The 11,829-nt window shown below is 47.0% G+C and overlaps 1 long non-coding RNA gene across 2 annotated transcripts; it reads right to left on the bottom strand.

Annotated features, from left to right (window-relative positions):
• Window positions 1–9,417: 9,417 nt before the first annotated feature.
• LOC140621212 (uncharacterized) lies at window positions 9,418–10,666 on the bottom strand. Of its 2 annotated transcripts, none has more exons than XR_012020956.1 (2): window positions 10,088–10,666; window positions 9,418–9,971 (listed from the first exon to the last, which is right to left on the bottom strand). It is a non-coding gene; the product is annotated as an uncharacterized lncRNA (long non-coding RNA). The 2 variants fall into 2 exon arrangements; XR_012020957.1 differs by having other exon boundaries at window positions 10,129–10,666.
• Between the last annotated feature and the right edge of the window lie 1,163 nt (window positions 10,667–11,829).

The raw sequence follows: 11,829 nt of genomic DNA, 5'->3' as shown, positions 1-11,829 counted from the left end.
ACGGGTCCCTGATCAACCAAGGTCCTTTCCCTCTTGTCCTTGCGGGGGATGCTCAGGCTGGTCCTGAATTATGTGCCTCCATTTCCTCTAGGCTTTACTATAGCTCTGAAAAGTGGATGCCACACAAGGAACACCGCTGTTTCAGGGTGACAGCAGTCCATCATGCCTTCCTTTCACCTACAGCATCTGCAGCTTCATCAACAGGTGCCTTCTGTTTCATCACATGTTGCAGTATCTTCCACAGAGTCTCCTGTGCCACATGTGGGCTGGGGAACTGCATGGTCCTCCAGACACAGAGAAGTTTTTCAGCCTCAGGCAGCCAGTCTCAGAAGGGAACATCCCTGGCTGTCAATGAGACTTTGCTACTGTCCGGGGCTCTTCCAGTTCCCAATCCCAGAGATCAGAGCAAACCTGTCTTTAACCAGACTTTCTTTGGCTTACATTTAAATCTGAAAATTAGAGAGAAAAACAGAGGTTCCATAAGAACTTGGAGGCTAGAGCAAATATCTGATGAGCTTTTGCATTTAGTTGAGAAGAGAAGAAGTAGTCTGTGCTATGTTACTCAAGGCAGGCCATGCTCAGTGAAATGATAGGATAGCACTGTGTATGTTAAGGGTCCTCAGCTTCCTCCTCTTCCTCTCTGCAGCCTGAGCCCTGATCTAAAGTTGCTGGTCCTTGCCCATGACCTGACTTAACCTGCAGGACCATCTCTATTCCCATAGAGCCCTCCCACTTTCCTCATTCCCCCTGAGAGAGGATGGGAGGGCTGTTTTCTCCGCATTCTACAGATGGGCAGACTGATGTTCAGAGGCAGTAATTAGTTTGCCTTTGAGACCACAGGGTGGTGGATCCTGACTCAAAGCCAGGCCTTCAGGCTTTTCCTCCGGGATTTCTGCCATCTCACTCTGGCTCCTTGTTCAGCCTCAGCACCAAAGTTCCCCACCAACTAACTACCTGTTCTGCACTGGAAGCCCAGGCATCTGGGCTCAACATCTGCTCAACATCCTTGGCAAATAATCTGTTATTGGGGTGGTTTTCAGAACCATACAGGCCCCTGCTCCTGGGATTTCTTGCCTCAGTGTTCTACAGGTAGATCAGTCCTTCTGTGCCTGAAACAGATCATATTACCTCTCATCCCTTACCTGCTAGCTTTGCAAGTGCTTCACCTTCCACCTAACTCCCTGAGCTAGAGCTTGGTGGTGGGCTCCTCCTCTACATCTAATTCCAGTACTCTTGCCTTCTTAATAGCTCTGTGATCCATCTCCTTCTCTGTGCACACACTGCTCTTGCCTCTGGTTGGGCAGTAAACATTCTCACTGCTGCAACTGGAATAGGCTCAGACAAGGTTCCCCTGCAGCTGATGTCCTGAGTGCCTTTTCCTCTGTTGGCTCATGCAGTAAGAGTTCTCTGATTGGAAGCAACAGGGATCAGTCCTAAACAGAAGGGACCTCATTTGCCCACAGGATTGAAGGGACAGCTGGCAAGATGTGAGGGTCTCACTGGAGAGAATATACCCGCATCCCCCCACTTTACTTTTGAAATAGAATGTCCACTACAGTTGCCAACTGTGTGACAGTGTCTAGGAGGTAAGGGAGCAGAACTTGCTGAAGGCATGACTTCCCAGGGCCCTCAGTGAAGAGTTTGGGAGTAAGGGGATGAGACAATGGGCAGTGTCTTTGGGGGGCAAATAAAATCAAAGCTTGGAAGGCCATGCAAACAGTCCTCAATGGAGAAGCAAGGCAAGGGGCAATGGGGAGGGAGGAAGGAAGAGGGACAGGGAGACAGGGAGTGGAGAAGTGACAAAGGAGGAAGAAAGGAAGATACATACACAAGGAGGAAAGAGGGGAAGGTGGGCAGGAGGCCACATTAGATTTCACAAGTGGTTAGAATCCAGAATGATGTCAGAGATTTGAAGCAGAGGGTGAGAGGTGGTTCCTGGGGAACAATCTTGAGTTGCGTGGGCTCTGGGGTTTTGTGTGGGGGATTTGAAGCCTCAGTGTAGACAGGAAGAAGTTCTCCAAGAACACTTAACCTCAGCCACACTGGGGACTAGAGGAGCCAGAGGAATGAGCCCCAGACCTGTCCTCAGTGTTCTCAGGCTGGCAGGGGCCCTGAGATAGGCTGGGAGATTTAAGGGCAACCCATAGGAGAAGATGCAAGTAGGTGAGCCTATTGAGTGCTAGGTTGTTCTGGGTCCTCTGTGAGGTAGATGTCACTGTCCCCCTCACCGATGAGGACATCCGACTTGGAAAGATTGAGACCTTGGTCAATGTCATAGCTAGAAAATGGGACCCTGGGATCTGAGCACAGAGTTCTGTGCTTCAAGGTCATGTGTGCTGTTCTCCATGCAGCCTCTCTGCATATGGATTCAGGACCTGAGGCTCAGAGAGCCTGGGGGTGGTCAAGGACTTGACTTTCTTGGCCAAGGGGTCATTTGCCCTGGACAGAGGTGTTGCTGCATCAAGGTGACTTTCCCATCCAGCCCAGGTGTGCCCAGGCTCCACCTTGGACATCCCATATCTGCAGCTGGGTGGGCAGCATGGGCAGGGTTGGGGGGGCCTTCCCCACCTCCTCTGCACTGGCCTTTCAATGGCACCAGACTGCTCCCTCCCAGGTTTCTAGCACATTCCCAGCTGTTGATTGCTCTAGGGCCTACAGGAATGGGTCCTGTGACCTGGCTGTTTTCTCAACCCAGCACAGTCACAAGGGGTTGTTTTGTTTCCGGCACAGCTATTAAGTCAAACCTTGCTGTGTGGCATCTAATTTTGGCCTTCAAGCACCCTTGTTTTATCTCATTTCCAGGCCTGCCTCCATTTGTCGTGCCTTCCAGCATGCTATCTGGAAATTCTATAACCACTCTAAAAGACAAGAGACCTTGTTACATGGAATTCTCTGCTTGTCTCCTAAAGAGGAATCAATCAGTGGATCAAATGCAGACCAGCCATTCAGTCAGTGGAAAATGTCAAGTTCAGATGGATTTGTTTTCATTGAGGTAGTTTCTAGATCTTGGTCCAGCCCCACACATACACACTTGAAAATTATCCAGTTGCTTGATGTGCTGTGGTCAGATGGAATACTGGTCTCTCCCCAATGATAATTCAGGCTTCAGTATGGCTTTAGTGAATTCTCTGATTTGCCTAGTACTATGGTTAATAAGATAATTGCTAGTTTTTCCTTCCTCTTGGGAGGATCCTGGGAAATGCCAACTTTCTATATGTCTTTCATTGTAGAAGTGAAACAACCTGTGACCCAGATCATTGTCACTCCCACTGCTGGGATGGGACACTCCACCGGCAGTCCCCCTTGGCCACACGGGAGTGCTAGAGATCCTCCAGAGTGAGGAGCAGTGACCCCCTCACAGTCACAAGCTTACTGCTGGTGGCAATGCAGAACAGAAGCCTTTCCACTCTGTACATGACTGTGAGCTGCAGTGCACGGAGCTGGACATAAGCCCTTGAACCCTGTGCCACCCTGGTGTGGTGGAGCACATGGTGGGGAGCAGAGGAAATAGTACCCTGCTGGCGTGGGGAGGTGGAAGTTGCCTGACCCAGTAGCATCGTCTCATACTGGGCAGCATCTCCACAGACACAATGGTGGTTGTTTATATTTTATACTCACATTTTGTACATGGTTTGGCCCAGTGTGTGCAGGAAGATCCGCCCAGTTGATTCTCTTGCTTTTGCTTCGCAATCCACGTACTTTCAGGGAGTGACAAGGACTGGTCACAAATAATGGGTGTTTTTCAGGCATCGTCCTGGTGGGGAGGCATCACCTTTCCCAGAGGGGCAATCTGAGGTTTCATTTCAGGTCAGGGCCTCAGCCAGTCGCCCACTGAGTCCATCCTCCCCTTCCTGGCCCATTCTTGGGACCATGATGTTCCTCTACATTCTAGAGGCTTGCACCCTGCAGTGGTGCTGCTGGTTTCCATCCTCCCACACTGTAAGTCTTTCCCTCTCTCTCCTTACTGTAACCAACCACCAGCTGCTGCTGTTGTGTTTTCTCAAGTCATATGAAGATACCAGAGGGCAGTTTCTAGACAAATTGGGCTGATGTGGGGCTGGAATGGGGGTGAACCATAAGTATGTGCGTATTGGAAGAGAAAACAGTGCCTTCAGGTAATGACAGGAACATCATTCCTTGGAGAGAGGGGAGGGAGATTTAGCCAGAGCCCAGTTATGAAGGCCCGGACATGGCTGAGGACCAGGCTGGGGCCAGGCCTTCTCTTAAAGCTGGATAAAAGCTCTCGTTTTCTGCAATGAGACAATGCTGGTCGCCTTCCCTCCCTCAAGCCATTCATGTCATTGTGAAGACACGGCTCATCTGACAAAGGCTTTTGGTGTCATCTAACAGTCTAGGAACACAGGAGAAGCCCACCATTCTTCTCAGCACCATTATCCTCATTAATTCACCTTTGCCGATCCTCACTGCATGCTGGAAGAGCAGAACTCATGAGAGACAAAACCACTCTCTCTAGCCAGATGAGGCTGTGTTTACTTAACTGAGCAGTATGTGTATGTATGTATCTATGTATGAAGATGAAACACACATTGATGTCTATGTGGGAGCAGGTCACCATACAAACATGACCACAATGCAAGCTCGGATATCAGAGTTTATTCTTTTCTCACATAGGCAGGAGGATTTAGCATTTTCCCGTCACCTGACAACTCAGTCTCCCTTATCAGCTCTCATCAGACATGAGGTTCTTAGACTCACTCTGCTTAGGAAAAGTGACCTGTGTGTTCAACATTCAGCTCTTACATGGGAATAAAGTCTCTACTTTGCCTAATACATGGAATGAAAATGTATGGAATATGTGAAAACATTTTGGACATGATAGAATATATAGGAATGTCAGCATCGTTATGATCGTTGTACTTACATGTGTGTATCTAGGAACCATGTCCTTCACCCAAAATGACTCTGGCACTGACTCTTCATTTAAGTCCACACAACCAAAAACTATCTGAGTCTGCCTGCCTGGCCTTAGGGTGCAGTTTCAGCACTGTGATGAATCAAAAGAAATGCAGTTTTAATTCCAAAACTCTGCAGAGTAGCATAAGACTTGAATTTAGTCTTTTGGAAACTTGTGGGGAACATGCCACTCAGCAGAAGATCTCACAGCTGTCTTTAGGAATAAGGCTTCATTACAGTCCTTGTCACCAGCGCTTGCTCTCTCATCCCTGTCATGGGCCACTTTCCCTCTCCTGGTCTCCAAGCTCTGGCCAGCTCCCGTTTCACTACCACTTCCCACCTTTTTACAGTTATCCTCTTGGTTCCCTGGCGGAAGGTCACAAAAGATTCAGGATCCCACCTTTACTCATGCTTCCACTGAAGGTGACAGAGAGGAAAAGTTATGAATAGTTTATGCTATATTCCCATCTTTGTGACATATGCTATAAAACCCATTCAAGCTGGACCTGAAGCTTTCTTTGGACTGCATGACCTGTAGGTAAGTATTGAACAATGTGAGAATATAGGTTACATCTTGATAACCCCTGGTTAACTGATGAGGAAGTGAAGGCTCAGGAGGGTGATTGGACTTGCCTAAATCACAGGTGTTTGAAGGGTGGAGCCTGGTCTTCATCCCAGGTCCTCTGGCTCCGAGTTTGAGGCTATGTCCACTATTTCTTAGAACACAGGCACTGAGCCTTAGCCCTGTATATGGTACAGCTTCTGGTTGGAATAAATGTAGTTTTGTTTTGCTGCACAAGCTGGTAACATTTCTGAGGGAAATGTGTATGTTTATGGATACCCATTATCCAGAGGGATGAGCAGGGCCAGGCTGAGGCCAGGGGTAGGGAACCGCCTTTGGGATTCTGACTGGCTGACCCTCATCTCACTTGTGTTACATGAGCCCACTTCGAGAAACACCAAACACCGTGGTCTGGCCACCCTGGTGGGGCCCCACTGAGACTATTGGTTCTTCAGCACCCAAGCTGCTTTTCTAGATGGAATGCAAAGCATTCCTTGCCTGGGGCCCTGCCAAGCCTTGGCAGGATTAAATGTTACATTCAGTTCCAGATTAATCCAAGTTGAAACAGTTTTCCTGCAGGTGTAGAGATATTACTTTACTTACTTAATTTATTTACTTTCTTTACTTATTTACTTACTTTATTTATTTACTTTATTTTCTGAAACCCCTTTAACATCATGGTTTTGGGTTTCTGCACATAAGGTGCATGAGTATGATTAATATTTTATAATGGGTATCCATAATAATTCTAGTAACAATGGCACCTTCTTGTATTTCTTTAAGGTGGGTTTCTCTTAAACTCCATCCCAGGAATTTGGGCTGGAATTCAGGGATTCATAGAACTTTACAGTGTGAGAGGGGAGGATATGTCCAGTCTTCTCTGTGAATTCTCTCCATGAAGTTCCCACCAAGCATCCTCCTGTTTGTATTCCCCATTCATGGGGAAGCTCCTATCTTACAGAGCCGCCCATTTCCCCTCCGACAGCAGTAACTGTCTGAGTGTCTGTACTGAACTGAATGAAGATGTGTAAGACCCGAGTGGAAGGATAATTAGGTCTGGAGAGACCTGCAAGGACCAACAGCTCTGGCATGGATCAGTTTTACAAACTGATCCATGACCTTAACCAACCCAATGTTCTGAGTCTTGGTGTCCTTCCACTGCACTTCAGCCATGACCAGGCTGACCAGCACAGATGTGTCTCCACTGCTTTGGAATAAATTAAATAAATTTAAGTTAATTAAATTGTTGATTAACTGATTAGAGGTATGTGAGTAGTCATGTAATTTTTAAAAATATAATTGTATGGGGGGCTCAGGGCTGGGTGGACATTTTTCTGGCGGTTAAGAAAGTCCTTCTTGCTGAAAACTAATGTTAGGAAAACTTCAAATAATTGTTATTTATACAAAGAATACAGATCAGAAATCTACATTTCTGTGATGATGGTTCATGATACTTCAATGTCATCACTTCAAACAAAGTAGCAACATTATGCAATGGGGATTCTCAGCATGGTCCCTGGGCCAGCATCAGCAGCATCAAGGCAACTTGCTATAAAGACAGCCCCACTCTATTGAATCAGAAGCTCAGAGGATGGGACTCCAAGACCTGTGTTTTCACAAGCCCTCCAAGGGATTCCCATACATGCCAAAGCTTGAGATCCACTGTTGTGCAGAAGATTGTCTTCCTGGTCTATGACTGTGATGGTTAATTTTATGCGTCAACTTGGCTAGGCCATGGCATCGAGTTGGTTGGTTAAACACCTGTTTAGATGTTGTTGTGAAGGTATTTTTTAGACTTAAATCTGTAGACCTTGGGTAAAGAGATTAGCTTTCATAATATGGGTGGGCCTCTTTCAATCAGTTGAAGGGCATAAGAGAAAAGACTGAGTTCCGCTGGGGAGGAAGAAATTCTGCCTCTAAATTGCCCTGGAACTCAAGACCCCAGCATCACCTCCTGCTGGAATTTCCAGTCTTCCAGGCAGCCCTTTCTCTCCCTCTCCTTCTTTCTCTCTCTCTTAATCTATCCATCCCATTGGCTCTGTTTCTCCAGAGAATTTTGACTAATACAAACAGCATTAGAATCCACTCTCTGCAATCTTTCTCTCTTAGCCCAAAATCAGCTGCACAGTTTTCCTCAGTACAAGACTGTGGATAGCTACTTCTATTAGGCAAAAGTTACAATAAGCATGAAACTTAATAGCTATCCTGGAATTAAATTATTAACTAGGGGCTCAGAATTTTATAGGTTTACCTGATTTGGCAGAAACCATTTGATTTGGGTCATTCCTTGGAAGCTTCTTTATTGAAAAAAATTCCTGTTCTCAGTGAGCAGTTTAGAACCAAATGGATCTGAATTTGAGTCCCTACTGTTACTTACTCACTAGATGGCCTCAGGCAAGTCACACGTGAGCCACATTTTCTTTCTAACATTTAGTTTCTTAGTAAGATTTTTTTCCTTCAATGGCTTTAATAAAGCTTCTAGCATATCCAGACCACCAATTTATGTCAAGCAGATAGTAGGCATCTGGTGACTGATAGCTATTATTATTTAGCTGGTTACTTCTAAAAGTGAGGGTATCCTGGAGAGATACTACTGTCACTGGGAGTTCTAGGCAACTGCTCTCTGGTTAATCCTCTAATGTAGCAGAGATAACACTTCCAACTGTTATCAGTTATTTGGGCAATGCACTAGGCACTGAAGGGGTAGGGATAAATCTTAAGAACATGGAAGACATAGTAACAGTCTTTGGTGGCATGAAATGCCAAGGCAAGGAAGAAGGGTGTGAAGGGTCCATCCATATTTTATTGTAGAAAGAACCCAGGCAAGCCATACGTTCTTGAAATTGCCATTAAAATAATATAGACTTTCAAAGGAGGACATAGGCTGCACAATCTGTTGGAGATATTATAAGTTGTACATAATTCTAGAAATATGTATGAACATTATCAAAGAAAATGATGTTTACACCTGTGAAGAAAACTGGCCTCTGCAAGGGTTGGCAAGTGAACTTAGCATAGCCTGAAAAGGCTAAACCTTTTTGTTCCTTGAAACATGCACTATATATCTAATTTTGTTAATAACTTTTTATTCTATTTTTTAAAAGATTTTACTTATTTACTCATGAGAGACACACAGAGAGAGGCAGAGACATAGGCAGATCATGACCTGATCTGAAGGCAGACACTCAACCACTGAGCCCCCAGGTGCTCCTTGTGCTAATAACTTTATAAAACCAAATGCAATGAATGAAGTTTTAGAGAAATAAGGTCCAAAATTAGTTCATAAAGAAATGAGAGAAGTTATGGAAAACAATAATCATTAAGGAAATTGAAGTGGTATTTAAAGACTTTCGGGATCCCTGGATGGCTCAGCGGTTTAGTGCCTGCCTTCGGCCTAGGCTGTGATCCTGGAGTCCTGGGATCGAGTCCTACATCGGGCTCCCTGCACGGAGCCTGCTTCTCCCTCTGCCTGTGTCTCTGCCTCTCTCTCTCTCTCTCTCTCTCTCTCTCTCTCAATGTGTCTCTCATGAATAAATAAACAAAATCTTAAAAAAAAAAAAAAAAAAAAGACTTCCTATCTTTAAAGCCTCAGGTCCCGGTGGGTTTTTGGTGAGTTTTACAAAACTTTCAAGGAATAGTTAATTCCTAATTTTTATAAGTGATTCTATCAATAGCAAAAGAGAAAGTTTTCTGGTCTGTTTCATAAGTCTAATGTAATTTTTAATTCAAAATTCATATAAAAACAATAAATGTAAAGAAAACAGTACTCCAATTTTATCTATTACTGTAGAAGAAAAACCTCAAATCTTAGCTAACTGAATGAAATAATACTTTAAAAAATATATCATGATCAAGTAGAGTGTAACCTACAAGAGTGGTTCATCATCCAGAAAGTCATCGTAAAACCTCTTGGTAAAACAATGTCCACGACATTAAAAGACTTCTTTTTATTATTATTTATTTATTTATTTGAGAGAGAGAGAGAGCATAAGTAGGAAGGGCAGGGATAGGGAGAGACAATCCCAAGCACACTCCTGCTACAGTATACTCCTACTTACAGTAGATTTTTTATAGAGGTCCTTTATCAGATTGAGGAAGTTCCTTCTATACCTAGTTTTCTGACAGTTTCGTGCGGTGCTGTTCATGGGGCTCCATCTCTTGGCCCTGAGATAACAACCTGAGTCGAAGCCAAGAGCTGGTCGCTTAACCAACTGCACCACCCAGGCACCCCCACATTAAAATACTTCTAAAGAAAATCACATGACAACTTAAATTAATGTAGAAAAGTATCTAACAAAGTTTAACTTTCATGATTAAAAAACAGCAAACTAGGAATGGGAGAAAATTTTCTCAACTTGGCAAAAGTCATATATTCAAAATCCTATAAAAATCTAATATTTAATGGAGAAACATTAGATTCATATTCTTCAAAATTAGGAATAAGCTCAGGACGCCCATTGCACTGTTTGATGTGGTGTTCGGAGTCCGGTCAGCGCTGTGAGCAAAGAAAAGAGAGATGTCAGAGTTGACGTGACAGGGATATTCTGGTTTCCAGACAGTTCTGCGGAGGCGAGGATGGGAGCCGGGAAATCAGAAAAGGGCCTGAATTACCCAAATGAGACGCAACGGTGGCTGGGATGTAGTTAAGCTACCTGGAGACGGCTTGGCCCGCTCAGGTCACGGTGTACGTTTCCTAGGGGCGGCTGAAGCCGTGTCTCCCTGGGGGTCATCGCTCCCTGCCCCGAGGCAAGACTCCACCTAGGACCTCCCGGCTCGGGCTCGCCGAGGGTTCGGTCCCGCGGAGGGAGGACGCGCCGCCGGGGCCCGGCTTCTGCCCACGCGCCGCCCGCTTCTCCGCTACGTACTCGGGGCCCTTGCTCTGGAGGTCTCTGGAGCTCCACGAATTTCGGGTCAGATGTTTACGCGGGGGCCACGCTAGTTCTCTGTGCGTCGTCCCCATTTTAGTGCACGCGCTGGCGACGGGAGCGCTGGGCTCGCGCGGGGGTCTCCTCGCCGCTCCGTCTGCTCAGGTCTTCGGCGTTTGCCCCGGGCCCCTGGTCCCCACTCCCCTCCCGGCCCGGTCGGGGTCACGGCCTAGTCTGGGGATCCCTGCACTTCCGGGGGCGCCCCGCGCTCACAGCTGCTGTCTCACATCTCGGCCAGCCGCCGCCCCCCCGCGCCCGCCCCCGCCGCCCCCGCCCCCGCGCCCACCGCCAGCGCTTCCTCCAGGGGCGGGTGGAGGAGCGGTCCAGCCCGGGTTACTCTATCCCGGCCGTTCCAGCCTCCTGAACGTCTTCTAGGAGGTAAGGACTAGTGTCGCCTCCACTCGACAAATGAGAAAGCTTCCGCAGGACCGTAGTCGCGAGCTCCCCGGTGGGTCTGCGAGGAGCCCAGCCTCAGGGCCTCCTCGGAAGGTCCGCGAGGGGGCGGCAGAGGTCCAGCGTGTTCCCGTCAGCCGGGGGCTCCCCCCCCCCCGCGCCCGTGGCTTCTTACACTTGATCCTTGTTCTTGGCTCCTGGCCTGTCGCCGCATTCGTGTCCACTCCTGTGATTTCTCAGCTTTCAGCTTCGTGGCCCCCGGCTGTGCTTCCTGCGTGGTGGGCCGAGAAGCAGCCCTAGAGACACCGCCGGGGGTAGCAGGTAAAGAGCCCTGGACAAAGGGGCCAACCAGCCGCAGATGATGCCTGCCTGGTGCGCACAAGCTTGTTTTCCCGCCGCCCTGCACTGTCATTTATACAAAATCGTGTACGGTTTTAAAGCATGTTTGCAGATCTTCGCAGGCTAAAACCTGGTCATGGCTTCAATAGGGCTTGGCGGTCCAGTGGAACTCTAGCTACCCAACTCCGCACACACAGCCACGACCAAGTGGGACCGTTACACCACGTATAGAAAAGAAAAAAAGAAAAGAAAAGAAAAGAAAAGAAAAAAGGTTGCTTTCCAAGACCTTGATGGAACACATAAAAATATTAATGCTGTCAACTCAGTCTTTAAGTACACTGTTCAAGGAACTGATATCAATTGGTTGCTCTTGCTGAAAGTTTTGGAACTAAAATAAGCCATCCGCTGAGCCCTGACATCTGGGAGTGGTCTCCTTCCTGGCACTGCTCTTTCTCCAAGCACAAATACGGATCCTAGCGGGACAAAGGAGGCAGAGTCACCAGAAACTTTAACAAATGTAGCTGCAGAGACCACCAGACTCCTCTACATGTTCATACCTCCTGGATGCGGGCTCCTGGTGGGCTCACCTTTGTACCCCATGGAGCCCACCCAGCTCAAAGTCCATGCCAATATGCATTCTTTAGCAGATTTCAGGGGCTTTAAGCTGCATATATTCTCTTTCCCTATATGGGGCAT

This window comes from Canis lupus, chromosome 29, assembly GCF_048164855.1.
Source record: "Canis lupus baileyi chromosome 29, mCanLup2.hap1, whole genome shotgun sequence".
In the NCBI taxonomy this organism is placed as follows: domain Eukaryota; kingdom Metazoa; phylum Chordata; class Mammalia; order Carnivora; family Canidae; genus Canis; species Canis lupus.
Note: the sequence above shows the minus strand (reverse complement) of the source record. Positions and strands in the feature narration are given on the sequence as shown.